This window comes from Schistocerca serialis, chromosome 3, assembly GCF_023864345.2.
Source record: "Schistocerca serialis cubense isolate TAMUIC-IGC-003099 chromosome 3, iqSchSeri2.2, whole genome shotgun sequence".
Taxonomy (NCBI): domain Eukaryota; kingdom Metazoa; phylum Arthropoda; class Insecta; order Orthoptera; family Acrididae; genus Schistocerca; species Schistocerca serialis.
The window spans coordinates 549582658-549599182 of record NC_064640.1 but is presented as its reverse complement, the minus strand read 5'-3'; positions in this window follow the sequence as shown (position 1 = coordinate 549599182).

The window sequence follows — 16525 nt, the reverse complement described above, 5'->3', positions numbered from 1 at the left end:
CAAAGTTATGTATTGTAGTGTCGCGGAATAGTAAAGAGTTGGAAACGTGGAATATGGTCAAAGTTTCGTTGCCTATGCCAAGAGCCAGAGGCGGTAAGTTAACCAAGAGGTAAGAAGATTGCGCATATATCGGAATGTGTTGTCACTCAGGGGCAGTGGCCAGTTACACACAACAGGCGAGAGAGAATTGCTTAGCATGCAGGTTTGTGTTAGACGGAGATTTTTGTAGAGTGCAAGACAGAGGTATAGTGTCAGGTGTACTGTATTTCACAACGTTGCGTAAGTCTGCCGTAACAACACATAACGCCAGCCAGAGTGGCAGAGCGGTTCTAGGCGCTAAAGTCTGGAACCGCGCTACCGCTATGGTCGCAGGTTCGAATCCTGCCTCGGGCATGGATGTGTGTGGTGCCCTTAGGTTAGTTAGGTTTAAGTAGTTCTAAGTTCTAGGGGACTGATGACCACAGCAGTTAAGTCCCATAGTGCTCAGAGCCATTTGAGCCACAACAACTCTGTCGCAAGAACACCTAAGGGGCGAGTACGACAGATGAATCAGCAGTATAAGTGGAACGAATGCATTCATTACAAACGAGCATGACGTCAGGACGTCACTCGTGCTTCCTTTAAATTCGCCAGCTTTGATAGCAACAAGGCACTCGCAGTTAGACTTGCAGTTAGATGTTACTGGGTCATTGCTTAGTGCTCAGCTCAGTGATCGACATGTTAATATTTATTAAGGAGATGTTGCAGTAAGGGCGGCCAATCCAGCAGCAGACGTGAGGGGGCAGTACCAGCTCTGGTCCTCTCTGCTGCCACTGTCAATCATTTACCCAGCATTAGCAGACATCGCGGTAGACTTGCTCGCCGCCAATGCTGACCACATCAGTGAGCCATCGTCGAAAGCGTGCGGTGTCTAGGCCCTGTGCATCTGCTGTCACAACTGCGTGGGCCGACGATGGTGGGGGACTGCAGCCGGTTCTGCCCGTCCACAGCAGCCGAGCCACCAGGTGGAGCAGGGAAGAAGACGGGGTGGGAGAGAGTACACTCTGCACTACGAGGACGCCTCTCGTGCCGACAGCGCCAGGACTCCAACCCGGAGCCCCCTACGTGCAGCATGTTGCTGTCCACAGCCGAGTCGGTCAGCCAGCTGGGCGCCACCAGCCACGCGCGGCCGAAGTACGAAGTAGGGACATTCCTTCGCAACGTCGCAGCATGCGGCGCTGTGCTAGCAAGACTGTGCGGCCCGGAGCTGGTGACATTGCTACGAGTCAGCGAGGACTCGGGAAGGTCGTTGATATCACCAAGCCACATTGTACTCGGCAAGAATAAAGGTGTTATAAATTAATAATGTTTCTTTGGCGTTTCTGACGCGTCCACAGTCATTTCCTAGTATCCTGACAACTGGAGGGGTCACCGCTCGGCCATCCACTCCAACGTAGGCGACCGGGACCACTGGGGCACCTACAGATTTGGTGTCAGGAGTGGTGTCGGAAGTCCTCGCGTCCACTGCCTACAGATTTGGTGTCAAAAGTCCTTGCTCCCACCGCCTACAGATTTGGTGTAGTGGTAAGTGCACAAGGCGATTTTTGTTAATAACTATGGATGCACGTTCTTTGTTGGGAGTACACTTTGTGAGACCTGCGGAAACAGCAGATTTATCTGAGTTTAAGGGCAACAGTTGGGAAACGTACTTGGTACCAGTCAGATGTACTGTGTGTAATTTAACGGGGCATGTGGAGCCATGCACGAAGTTTGTACCAGTAGAATGTTCAATTTGTAAACGGTTTGGTCACACAGCGCACAATTGTAGACAGTGTTGCTGGGCAATAACAAGGTGGAAGGATTAATTATGTTTAGTTGTGCATTGTGAGTCTTGTTTGTATTCTTGTGTGTAGTGCTCAACTGTGACAAAGGAGAAGAGTAGCTGGTGTTGTTATTGTTCTGAGGAGTAAATTCAGTATAGAGTAAGTTGTTGGTAATTTGCACAAATCATGCCGGAAACAAGATCCGTTAGTACTGATGGGAGTAGAGCTGCTGTGACGGAGCAAGTCTCAAAATTCTTAGAAGAGAATGCGCAGCATAAGTTACGTCATGTAGAATTAATGACGCAAATGGAGACCTTGCGTTCGGCGCAGGAGTCGCAAACGGGTTCAAGTGAGTGCAAGTCAGTAGCTATGTCCAACCTTGCAATATATCCTTCAGTAGCTAACCTGATCACGCCTTTCTCGGGTAAAACAACAGAGGATGTCACAGCGTTCATTAATGATGTTTTGGCAACAGCTGCAATGAACAATTGGTCGGACGTAACTACGTTACGTATATCAAATTTGCGACTTGCATGGGAAGCCAAGACGTTCGTGATGTACCATGAGACGCAGACGCTTAGTAAGGCGAGCGCGTTTGAAGAATTGGCAGATGGGTTACGACAAAGATATCTTTAGCAGAATAGTGCAAGATTTTTTAGGGAGACGTTAGGTAATTTGACACAGAAGGTCAATGAGACAGTGGAGTCTTTTTCAGATAGGATACGGAAAATTAATTCGCAGACCTATGTATTATCGGGTAATCCTGATGCGGATCGTGTATTACTCTTTTCGCTGTTATCTATATGGGCGTAAGTTCAAGGCGATTACAGATCACGCAGCATTGAAGTGGCTGTGGGGGTTGAAAGGTTCTTCAAGTCGTTTAACTAGATGGGCACTGAAACTAAGTGAATTTGACTACGAGGTAATTCACAAACGAGGGGTAAAACATACGAATGCAGATGCACTTAATAGAAAAACAGCAGCTGTACAAGTTGTGGGCAAAAGTGAGAAGGAGTGGATAAAGGCGCAAGCTACTGACAGATAGTGTCAATTGTTCGAACGCAACCGCAGTTTGAAATGCAGGATGGGTTGCTTTGCAGGAAGACAAAGAGCGGACTACGCGTCGTAGTACCGGAGTCGCTGAGGAAAGAAATGTTGAAACAAGGGTACGACCATGTATTGTCGGGTCATGGTGGTAAAAGAACGACTGATAGACGGGTAGCTGAAAGGTTTTGGTGGAAGACACGTCGCAATGATGTAGAGCAGTATGTGCAGAGAGCAGATTTAAGTCATCAGAAAATTCAGTCACAGAGACTACCTGAAGTGGATCGTCCGTTCGCATTCATTGGATTAGACGTAATCGGAGCATTTAACAAGACCCAAGCGGGTAATCGAAACGTATTAACAATATTAGATCATTTTTACCGATACCTGGTAATGGTAGCTATTCCAGATCAGAAGGCAAGCACTGTTGCGGAAGTCTTAGTATATAACTGGTTGCTGAAGTATGGTGTGCCTGATACTGTAATTACAGATCAGGGTAGTAACTTTATGTCGGAGCTGATGAAGCAGTTATGCCGTTTATTGAAAGTTAAGAAATTGCTGTCAAGCCCATTTCATTCTCAGTCGAATGGACAAACAGAATGGGTTCATAGGACGTTAGTTAAGATGATTAGTCATTACGTAAATTCGGAACACACGGATTGGGACGTGTATTTAAATCTGTTGACAGGCGCATACAACGCGAAAGTTCATACAGGAACGGGGCTCTCTCCGTATGAGGTAATTTATAGTCGGAAAATGCCATCACCATTTGATGTGCTCAAACCTCAGGTAGGTTCACAGGATGAGTCAGTGAAGAATTTCGCCAAGAAATGGAGAAATATTTGGCAAAGAGTACGGCGTGCTAATACTAAAGCTTTGGAGAGAGAGAATTGGACAAAGAACAGGTAAACTGCCGCAATACAGAATTGGTCAATGGGTATTGTTGGTTAATCCTTACGTTCCGAAGGGTAAAACGAAGACGTTTTTGAGGAAATATTCTGGACCGTATCAGGTAAATGAAATAGTGTCTCCCATGAACGTAAATTTGCAGTTACCAACCAAGTCGTCAGTAGTTCATATGAATAGGATTAAGCCGTTTAAGGGCGCAGTGGATGCGTTACCGCAGATTCCTCCAGTAGTAACAAAGGGTGTGAGGGTACCGAAGCTAAAAGAACAGCAGGGGAACGTTCCTTACGCACTTAGGTCTAGTGATAAGTAGATTAAGTGTCCTCCAGGAGGAACATGTCGTATATATTGTTATTAGGTAATAGGGTATGTGTAGTTTTTACTTGACATTTGTGTGTTTTAGACGTGGTAAGGAAGGGAGCGATTGACATGGCCTCCTTTTCCTTCAGGTGCCGTGCCAGGATGTGGCCCGGGAAACTTTTCGTCAGTCTAGTATTGCGACACTGTTGCAGAGGAGAGGTGGTGCAGGTGCAACCAGTGGACAAGGGAATTTTGTATGCAAGACAATTAGATGTGGTATTGTCAAGCCGCAGGTGGACAATTGTGTTCACGTATAATATATGGGGAGTGAGGAATGGTGTATGGACACTACAGGATAGGTTTACGGCACTACAGGTGGCCACGGAGAAGGAGGTGTTGTTTCAAGACATACGGAACCTGTATCAGGAATTGAAGCTCTTATACGAAAAGCTGAGAAGGTAGCTGCAACAAGTAACAGAAGTGGTCCCGCCAACGCTCGTTCGCAGGAAACGAGCGTGGTTGGATGCAGGGGGAAAATTGCTGAAAACAGTGTTTGGAACCACGGACGAGGAAGATATAAGGAGCTTAAATAGTATGGTGGGGAGGTGCAGGATTTGGCGGAGGAGACAAAATCGAAAGTGGATTGGCACACGACAGGTATAGGTAAGATGCAGCAGGGGATATTGAATGTCACTAGAACAGTACGGGAGTTGACGTCAGACCTGGAACGGTATGCAGCAAATACCAGGAAAGTGTTGAATGGGGATATAGAGGCTATACAGGCGAAATTGATCCGAATAGACGGGAAAATACAAGTAGCACCTTTATTGAGGGCATTGGCAGACAGGGTGGATGATGCACGTGTCGAATTGGAAGCGTTATATGAAACTATGTATCACGCAGTGCATGGGCAATTGAGTGCCACTCTGTTAGGTCCAGATCACATGCTGAAGGCGTTGCTGAAAGTGCAGAAAGAATTCTCGGAAGGAGTGCGTGATGTCGTGCCTCCGGCGAAGCGGAATTTACCGTTACTCTATCGCATGTCTAAACTGAGAGTAATTACAGATCAGACGAATATACACGTAGAAGTGCAAATACCAGTGATGGGTATCAATTCGCAGTACCAGTGTTATACAGTACACCCGTATCCAATTAGATGGGGTGCATTTGGGAAGTGGGTGCAAGTGCCAACTCGGGAAGTATTGTTAGTGTCAAGACGGAGGAGTGCTCATGTGGTAATGTCTACGGAAGATTTGACAGACTGTTTCAGGGGAAGTGTTTTTATTTGTCCAGCAAAGGAAGTGGCAACCCACAATCATTCGTGTGAGATGCAGTTGTTCTTGGGGAATATGGGAACCTTAGAATGCGAAAAGAAGGTGATACTTCCGAGACCGAAATTTCAGAAAGTTGGGGAACATTGGATTTACTCTGTGTTCGAACTAGAGACCGTAGTTGCCACTTGTTACAGAAATGGTAGATTTATAGATATATCAAAGCTTGAATTGCAGGGTAGTGGGTTTTTGATTAATGGCACTGGATGTAAAATAGTGGGGAAGCATTTTCACCTACCAGCTACTTTCATGGGTACAACAATGATTAACGTGACACAGCCTATCTTGAAATATCCAGAGGAACCGCCACACATATTGCCTCGGCACAATCTAACGTTTATTAAGAGTCCTTGGATCCTACATAACTACAATCTTTAGATAGCCTGATTATCTCAGAAAAAGAGCAGATCTCAGTTAATCAACTACTGCAGCACGTGCAGCAATATCGGGAGAAACGTAAGCAAAACACAATCATATTTTGTGTCTCAATGACTAGCATAATATTAGTTCTAGCACTTATTTGTGCAACTTACTTTTGTATACGGAAAAAGATGTCTCGTTCTGAAATAACAACCGTACATCAAATACCGATGGGATGGATTGGGAATAGTGGAACGTAATATAAACAGATAAGCAATGATAAGATTGGAATCAGTATTAAGTGTAAATAGATTATTAGCGGGTAAGAAAAGTTTGACAGTGTTGAAGGAGTAGTTGTAAGATACCTGTAGTGTATAAGGAAGTATGGCGTGCACAACCAGTAAGTCCACAATTATAAAATTTGGGACAAATTTTCTTAAAAGAGGGGATGTGTAGTGTCACAGAATAGTTGTAAGTAGGCTGTTTATGTTTTCTCTATGTAAGTAGGCTGTTTATGTTTTCTTATTGGCAACGTTACGTAGCGCTCAATATGAAAATCACTGGCTGTGCTGTGTGCAGTCTGTGGCTAGTTTGCATTGTTGTCTGCCATTGTAGTGTTGGGCAGCGGCAGCTGGATGTGAACAGCGCGTAGCGTTGCGCAGTTGGAGGTGAGCCGCCAGCAGTGGTGGATGTGGGGAGAGAGATGGCGGAGTTTTGTAATTTGTCATGAACTGCTATATTTATATATGATGATATCAAGGTAAATATATTGTTTGTTCTCTATTAATATCTTTCATTTGCTAACTATCCCTATCAGTAGTTAGTGCCTTCCATAGTGTGAATCTTTTATTTAGCTGGCAGTAGTGGCGCTCGCTGTATTGCAGCAGCTTGAGCAGCGAAGATTTTTGTGAGGTAAGTGATTTGTGAAAGGTATAGTTTAATGTTTGTCAGGGCCATTCTTTAGTAGGGAATTTTGAAAGTCAGATTGCGTTGCGCTAAAAATATTGTGTGTCAGTTTAAGCACAGTCACGTATAATTGCTCAAAGGGGACGTTTCATATGGCGACCCTGCCAGGATACCTCACTGGAATCTTCTGATTTTTTCTTGTAGTTTGTGTAATTAGTGTAGATTTTGTTTATTGCTAGCGCGTAATTGTAGAGAAAATCTCCTTTGTAGTTGCAGTCTTTCATTGTTGTACAGTAAAACAGTTGTGGCATGCATGTAGATTTGCACCAAGTATTTCGCAGCTGCAATTAACTAGATATTATTTTCAGTGCTATGTTAATGTGTTCTCTTATTTTTGCTCTTCTAATTGTGCTTTTCTGTGTTGTCGTGTGAAATATTGTGACAATAATGGCGTGTGACAAACGTAATACTAGGCTCCAAAGTAAACTGAGAAATGACAGTGAATACGAAAGCAGTGTGATGGCGCCGCAGAGTAATGAATTAACAGACATTCAAAGTAGTAATTTGGTAACTGTTCATAGGGAAATGGAGCAGGCGGCAAACAATGGCGTGGACAGTGAAACAATTAGTGAAGAGGGACGCATTATCGATCGATCGGTCGGCAACAGCTTGCCTCAGGAAGCCGAAATGACACGACACGATCACGCAAATACTGTAGATTCAGGTTTTGGATCCTCACCGTTTTCTCAAATAAGTCAAGACACATTTTCTGCTTGTCAAAATGTGAATGTTGCCGGTGCAACTTCACTGCCGAAAAGCACTGTGGAACATGTTTCAGACACCAGTGCATTGTTATTACAATTAATGCAACAAATGGGACAAAAGCTTGAAAAGTTAGACACAATGGAACAACACCAGAGACAAACACAGCAACAGTTAGACACAGTGGAACAAAATCTCAAAAAGTTAGACACAGTGGAACAAAATCTCAAAAAGTTAGACACTACACTTGAACAAACACGTGAAGATCTAACCACTGAGTTACATAACATCGAATCGAAATGTCAAAAGGTCTGTAATGACGTAAAAACACAAATTTGTGAGCATTTCCAACCTATTTTTTCGCGTCATGAAAATGTATTACAGAATCACGAAGCAGCCATAAAAGAACTGCACACTATTGTTCATGAAAATCATGAGACCTTGCAAGCTAAAATTGACTCAGTTGCATCTACCGATTCGGTTACGCAACTTGTAAGAACTCAGGAAAACTTAAAGGACACAGTAGATACCCTGAAAATTGGTTCAGAAAGACACAGGGAGGAAATAAGTACACTATCGGAGAAAGTAGCCGAACTTTCGGATCAGGTCACTAACTTATCTACAAAGGTAGATGATGATCTGAATGACACAAGACCCGTAGCCTTCACTGACACCGAAGAGTATGAACAAATAAGAAAATTCAAACAAAATCAAAATCAAATCAATACACAGTACAAAAGAGAAATCCGGGAAGTACAAGATCAGTTGACGCAAGTAATACAAGAATTACGTATTTCAGAGGATACTCGCGCCCCAATACGGGAAGAGGGACACAGAAATACGGAAAAGCCACAAAATAATAACACAGGGCATTTCGGAAATTATGAAAGAAATTGGCAATGTGCACCAAATTTTGAGATTGAACCGCCGACACGACGTAACAATGACCGACATGCGACTCGCCGACATGATGATTTTGACTATAAGCTGTTCATTACTACACGTAAATTCAAAACATTTAAGAATTCTGGCAACGACATTCATCCACAAGCATGGCTCCATCAATTCTCTCATTGTTTTCCTCCCAACTGGTCGTTGGAACACAGATTAGAATTTATGTGTGGCTATTTAGAGAATGAACCAGCTGTAAGAATGCGATCGGTCATTCACGATTGCCACAGTGAAGGAGAATTTTACCATGCCTTCCTCTCAGCATATTGGTCTCAAGCCACACAAGACCGAATAAAACATGGTATCATAATGATGAAACATTTTGAACAATCTGAATTCTCCAGTCTTGTGAAATATTTTGAAGACATGTTGCACAAGAATCAGTATCTTTCAAACCCATACAGCCCCTCAGAACTCATCCGCATTTGCTTAATCAAACTGCCTGAACATTTACGACATATTATTTTGGCAGGACGTTGCAAAGACGACATTGAAGCATTTCAGGGACTCTTACAAGAATTAGAAATTGACACTGACAGTCGCCGGATGCGAAAACAGGAAAACAAACACTACAGGTCACATACGTCACAATTCCGTGACGACAGAAACAATAACTGGACACGACAAGGCTATTCTTACAACGCAAATCGTGACCAAAACAGACACCACCCGTATGACAACCGTTGGCAGAGTAGTAATAACTACAGGGAAAGATCACCTCTCCGTGGTAATGACTATCACAGAGATAACCACAGAAACAGACAATATGGGAACCAAAACAATTATTACCAGGGGAGACAGAATAACTTCAGACGCAACAGTTCAGCGCGGAGTTACGATTCAGGGAGAAATTCTCCACCACTTAACCGACAAGAAAGAAACTACAGGAACTATCGACATGACGACAGACGATGTGATCGTAACGACGGACCTGAATTGCATCAGAACTGGCGGGATTTAAACAGGGCAGGGCCCTCTCGTCACGGTGAATTTGTAGAAGTTAGGTCTCCTAATCCCAGTAACGACGCGCGCCAACAAAGAGACAGACAATGACTGGCACCACAGGCAGCCGCGTGCGCCGGCTGGCTCAGGGAAAAATAACAAAGACGCTAGCTTTGAGAAAAGATTTAGCATTCTTTACCGATGTAAACAACATGATAATTGCTTTCAAGTTGAAAGTCTGCGTACTAGGAAGAGTAAAGGATTGCACCACACTTCACATGTAAAACCGCTTACTGAGAAATAATCTGCTTTTTAACTTAGTCTTTGTCATAAAATTTTTCGCTTCACATTTCTAGTATGCTTTGTCAGACTTAAGAAACTGTTAACATGCAACAATGTTTGAAGTTAAATATCCAGTCTAGAACCTAGGGAACATTTTTAAACAGAAATTACGAATGCATTGTTATAGTGAACAGACGACACAGTGCTGTATTTGTACATTCTTGCTTGTTAGTTGCTTGATTACGGAACGACTATAAGGCTCACATACTTAGAACATATACTGGTACTGCTAATGAGATTTTAATGCAACATTTTGGTTACCTGAAAATACATTCTGTATTTAAAGTACTTTCTGTGAGATACCAGATGACACAGTGGTTAGTTTATGGGACAGCTACACGATTTATATCACGACGTTACTAATGTGTGACAATTTACATTGTTGCTTTTGCGGAGTATCTGTTTTATATCTGCACAGTTTTTCTGAATTATTCTGGAAAGTAAAACAGGTTTTAGTAGTAACTTTTGTGGTATAGCTACAATGAGACTGCCTTTTCCGTAGCACAACAATACGTTACAGCACAGTACTTTCCTCATCACGGCAATAAGCGTAATAACTAAGACATTTATACGCAAAGCATTTCACTTTTGTGTATTATGAGGTAAGTACGTTGACTTCTGCAGAACTTAGCTTTCGGAGGACGATAATTACGACACTTCCACAGAGATTATGTTGCAACAAGACGCACATTTAGCGCTACAGGACACGTATTTGAGTGATTAATTTTGTACTTAAAACATTTATTTTTAAAGATATTTGAAGTACAATGATACAAAGGTTTTCAGTGATACATTTCATTTCATTGCTGTAATCTGTAACACCTGAGGGTATAATTACATTAATCCTCAGGGGGGTACACGCTTACTTTGTGTACCATGTGTGTGGCAACCACAAGGAACCCTAGCTAATATGGTATTTGCTTATATAACTTTACACATCGGTACCATATTTCTCTAACACACAAATTACACAGCTATCTGATCATGTAACTGAGAGATAAACTTTTTTTATTACATCAGTGACATATGTTTACGCAATTACAGAGTTGGATTTCTTCACACTTACGAAATTGTATTTTGTCTGTACTGTGTGATCTGTTCATATTTTTTTTGGAACCATTGTGATACTATGAGAGCTTTGAATGATGTATTTGGTATGGATTCATGATTTTTAAAGTATGTTTGAGGCAGATGACACTTTTGACATGAGCAGAGAATTTTTTTTAATTATTGGAGGAAGCTACGACGATTTTGAGATTTGACTGAGGTGTTATGATGTTATTTTTACGACGACGATGTGTATTATGCTGCTGAGGTATGTTTATGATTAATAGGCTGAGGCTATATGAGTTATTTGATTATGCTTCATATTTATAATGACGAAATATTGACGAGTGTCGATGGATACGTATATGTGTAATAAGGTAAGGAGTAATGAATAGTGATTAGGGACTCTGACTTATGGAAAAGGATGTTGGAAACCAAGAATCATACTTTAGAATTATGAAATGTGTGTACATGTGTGAATCATGTGTGAATGTATCACAATGCCACTGAAAATTTTTTTGGACACTGTTATATTCATAGGATTTTGTTTCTACACATTTGCAACGTAAATTCTCGACCTGTGAAATTTTGTATATATGAGACTGTCACTGTAGCGAAAACTGCTGTCGTCGTAAATATTTCCGTAAGAAAGTTAAGTGACCACCTGCACGTAATGCGTCGTGGGCACGCAGCTGTGTCAGACGCCGGGAGAACATGTCATTAGTGAGTGCCTCATCAGAAGCACAGGTAGAAAAAAAAAGAAAGGGAAGGCCATTGTCCACGCTACTGACATTTCCTTGTTGAAAGCATACTGTGGAGCTCGTAATTTATGATATTTACTGAAATGCCTACTAAAATGACAAGAAATATTTTTACATCTGCACACCTGATTATGACAAGCGTCTTTCTATGAGAGTTGAGAGAATTTCTACTAACTTATGAAATGTCACATGACTACTGAATGATATTTTTATGCTTTGCTTTTCATAGTTGCTTATTTCATTTGATATCTGGTTTCCAGCTGTGTTGCAGCATTGCTTTTACAAAATGAAATGCATTTGCTAATGTGAACACTTTCTGTCAACAGATCTATTAAATAATTATTTTATGATCCACATTCTTTAAAAAAAGGAGCACTTGGAAAGGAAAGAACAATAAGAAGGAACTAGTAACAGTAAAACATAATTTTCTTTTCAATTAGATGGTAATATTTTTTTACAATAAGTTGTTGTGGTGCACCACTTTAATTACATAGACATTAAGATGTGAATATACATTTCCCTTATCTTCATTGTTGTTTAGTGTAATATTTTTTCTGCTTGCGCTATGTCATGTTTAGGTATAAGTTGCTGCTGTTTGCCAGGCATAGTGTTATTGAATTTGACTTTTGCTCATTTATGCTGCTAGCTTTGCCAATTTGCATTTTTTGCATTGCTGTTTGTGTTGATTTGTTATGTGATGCTGCATTGCCTCGTCCCTTAGTTTAGCATCTGAGCTCAGTAGATTTAAGTTAGCTTAAGAGGGGGTAGCCTCTAAGAGAATGAGTTGCGATGAATTGGAAGAAATGCATTGAGAAAACAGGTTTAGGTAGGATTTTCTTGGAAATAAATGTTGAGGTAAGAAATGTGTGAACATATAAATACAGAAAGCATGCTTAGATATAATTTTTTTGGTGGAAACAAAGGATGAAATAAGAGGAAAGATATATGAAGTTTTGGGTTGGACTGCAGTACCAAATGTTACACTGAAAACGAACCCTGTCCTTTCCTATTGGTGTTATCCCACTATGTGTTTGTGTACCCTTGTGTAGTTGTTTTCTTCCTGTCTCTGTGTAGTTTCATAGAATTTTTTCCTCTTTTAATATTAAGCTACATTCACTATGATGAGGAATACTGTTATCCTCAAATATAATTGGCATTAATAATATGTTATTTACTTTGTAAAGATGTTAGACATTATTCATTCTGTTTAAATGCTCATGTGTGAAGTTGATGTTTCGCAAGTTATTCTGATCTTCTATGTATGTACTCATGTCATAATTCCTGTAACACTGACGTATATGTCTATTTCTATTCTTTTGTAAAGCCTGTACTACAAATGTTATCTGTATTGTTATGTTTTTAATGATGTATTTTGTACCTTTGTTATTGTATTCTTATGTTATAAAATTGTAATTGTCACCAGTTCATGATATTATTAACTTGTTAGTTACATTTCACTGCACACGTTTCTGTTGGTCATAGTATATGGACAATATGTGAGAAGTAGGGACTGTTAGTGTTTGCACGTGTGTTACTAATTCAGCAAGGGACTGGATAACAGCATTGCTGGTTCTAAGGACAATTCTAAAAACGTTGTGAGTGCACAAGTGGTGGTTTATGGACTTGCTATATTATCCGCAAGACTCTTCAATGGTGATTGTGCACCTGCACAGTCACAACAGATGGCTGCTGGCCATCTCTACAAGGACTACAGTGGGTCTGCATCTTTGATGACCCACCAATACCATTATCTCTACAAGGACTACAGTGGGTCTACACCTTTGCTGACTCACCAATGCCATTATTTCTACAAGGACTACAGTGGGTCTGCACCTCTGGTGGCCCACCAGTACCATACTCTCTACCAGGACTACAGTGGGTCTGCCCTGTGATGACCTACCTACCAATATTCTTCCAAACTTCGAATGACTCTGCTGTGGGTTTGCTCTGTTGTGGCCCATTACCTGTCTGCATGTCGAGAGTCAGCACTGTCTTTCCGTTGGAAGGTCAACACTACTTCTTCAAGACTGCATGGAAATCCACTACTTCTATGTGCATTTTCTTTTACTGCTCGGACTTTGAGAAAAACTTTTTTACTGTGATGAACAATGTGGACTGTCTTTATGGACTGTGAGAAATTTTGATCTTTTGACCAACATAATATCAATAAGTGTGTGCATTTTATATCTTTGTTACTGTAATTGTGAAAAATTTTTGTCAAATCTGTATTGGCCAGTGCCCAACACCATTTGTAAAAATTTTTGTGGGGAGCATGGGGACTATGTAAGTAGGCTGTTTATGTTTTCTCTATGTAAGTAGGCTGTTTATGTTTTCTTATTGGCAACGTTACGTAGCGCTCAATATGAAAATCACTGTCTGTGCTGTGTGCAGTCTGTGGCTAGTTTGCATTGTTGTCTGCCATTGTAGTGTTGGGCAGCGGCAGCTGGATGTGAACAGCGCGTAGCGTTGCGCAGTTGGAGGTGAGCCGCCAGCAGTGGTGGATGTGGGGAGAGAGATGGCGGAGTTTTGTAATTTGTCATGAACTGCTATATTTATATATGATGATATCAAGGTAAATACATTGTGTGTTCTCTATTAATATCTTTCATCTGCTAACTATCCCTATCAGTAGTTAGTGCCTTCCATAGTTTGAATCTTTTATTTAGCTGGCAGTAGTGGCGCTCTCTGTATTGCAGTAGCTTGAGCAGCGAAGATTTTTGTGAGGTAAGTGATTTGTGAAAGGTATAGTTTAATGTTTGTCAGGGCCATTCTTTAGTAGGGAATTTTGAAAGTCAGATTGCGTTGCGCTAAAAATATTGTGTGTCAGTTTAAGCACAGTCACGTATAATTGCTCAAAGGGGACGTTCCATAGTAAAGAGTTGGAAACGCGGAATATTGTCAAAGTTTCGTTGCCTATGCCGAGAGCCAGAGGCAGTAAGTTAGCCAAGAGGTAAGAGGATTTCACATATATCGGAATGTGTCGTCACTCAGGGGCAGTGTCCGGTTACATACAAGAGGCGAGAGAGAATGCGGGTTTGTGTAAGACGGAGACTTTTGTAGAGTGCCAGACAGAGGTATAGCGTCAGCTGTACTGTATTTCACAACTTCGTGTAAGTCTGCCGTAACAACATGTAACTCTGTCGCAAGAAAACCTAAGGGGCGAGTGCGACAGATGAATCAGCAGTATAAGTGGAAAAAATGTGTTAATTACAAACGAACATGACGTCAGGACGTCGCTTGTGCTTCCTTTAAATACGCCAGCTTATATAACAACAAGGCACTCGCAGTTGCTTCCCACGCCCGGGTTCCCGGGTTCGATTCCCGGCGGGGTCAGGGATTTTCTCTGCCTCGTGATGGCTGGGTGTTGTGTGCTGTCCTTAGGTTAGTTAGGTTTAGGTATTTCTAAGTTCTAGGGGACTGATGACCATAGATGTTAAGTCCCATAGTGCTCAGAGCCATTTGAATCATTTTCGAGCCACTCGCAGTTAGACTTGCAGTTAGATGTGTACTGGGTCGCTGCGTAGCGCTCACCTCAGTGATCGACATGTATTAAGGAGATGTTGCAGTATGGGTGGCCCAACCAGCAGCAGACGTGAGGGGACAGTACCGGCTCTGGTCCTCTCTGCTGCCGCTGTCAATCATCAACCCAGGATTAGCAGACATCACGGCAGACTGGCTCGCAGCCAATGCTGACCACGTCAGTGAGCCGTCGTCGACATCATGCGGGGCCTAGACCCTTTGCATCCACCTTCACAACCGGGTGAGCGATGACGCTGGGGGACTGCAGCCCGTTCCGCCTGTCCACCGTGGACGAGCCACCAGGAGGAGCAGGGAAGAAGACTGGGTGGGATAGAGTACACTCTGCACTACGAGAACGCCTCTCGTGCGAACAGTGCCGGGACTCCATCCCAGAGCCTCCTATGCGTAGCAGTTTGATGTCCGCAGCCGAGCCGGCCGGCCAGCCGGGTGCCACCAGCCACGTGTGGCCAAAGTACGAAATAAGGACATTCCTTCGCAACATCACAGCACGCGGCGCTGCGCTAGCAAGACTGTGCGGCCCAAGCTGGTGTCATTGCTATGAACCGGTGAGGACTCGGGAAGGTCGTTGATATCACCAAGCCACATTGTACTTTACAGGAATAAAGGTGTTATGAACTAATAATGTTTCTTTGGCGTTCCTGACGCGTCCACAGTCATTTCCCAGTATCCTGACTGTGGTGTCACCGCCAGACACCACACTTGCTAGGTGGTAGCCTTTAAATCGGCCGCGGTCCGTTAGTATACGTCGGACCCGCGTGTCGCCACTATCAATGATTGCACACTGAGCGCCGCCACACGGAAGGTCTAGAGAGACTTCCTAGCACTCGCCCCAGTTGTACAACCGACTTTGCTAGGGATGGTTCACTGACAAAACACACACTCATTTGCCGAGACGATAGTTTAGCATAGCCTTCAACGACGTCATTTGCTACGACCTAGCAAGGCGCCATTGTCATTTACTATTGGTATTGTGAATCATGTACTGTCCAGACCGACGTTCCCCATTAATGGATTAAACTTATGTATTCCACCAGCTACGTCCTTTTCTCTAAATTCTAATTTCTTTGTCCTGTTCCAGACCTCACGCCAGCCTGCATGAGCTAAAACGCGTGCCTTTCGGCCTCCTCTAGTAACCCGATGATGGCTGTCCTGCCAACCAAAACACTGACAACTGGAGGGGTCACCGCTCGGCCATCCAGTGCACCATAGGGGACTTGGACCACCGGGGTGCCTACAGTATTCAGTTAATGTTGTGATATAGTAAAACCATTACGAAGAGGAGTACCGAGAGATTTTCACCTTTTCCTGCTCCTACTCACTTCCTTCATTCGGCCAACCTTTCACTTCACAGGAGCAGACCCACCTGCCGCCTTCAGGGCGGGATACAAAACTTGGCGACGAACTGCGATTAAATTTTTTTTCCTCTCCTCTCATTTCGTTTTTTCCTCGGTACTGCTTTAGCCTTTTTGTGATATCCCCGTCTGGCAGAGTGACTGTATGTAAGTGTTCCCACCATTCGCTGTAAGAATTT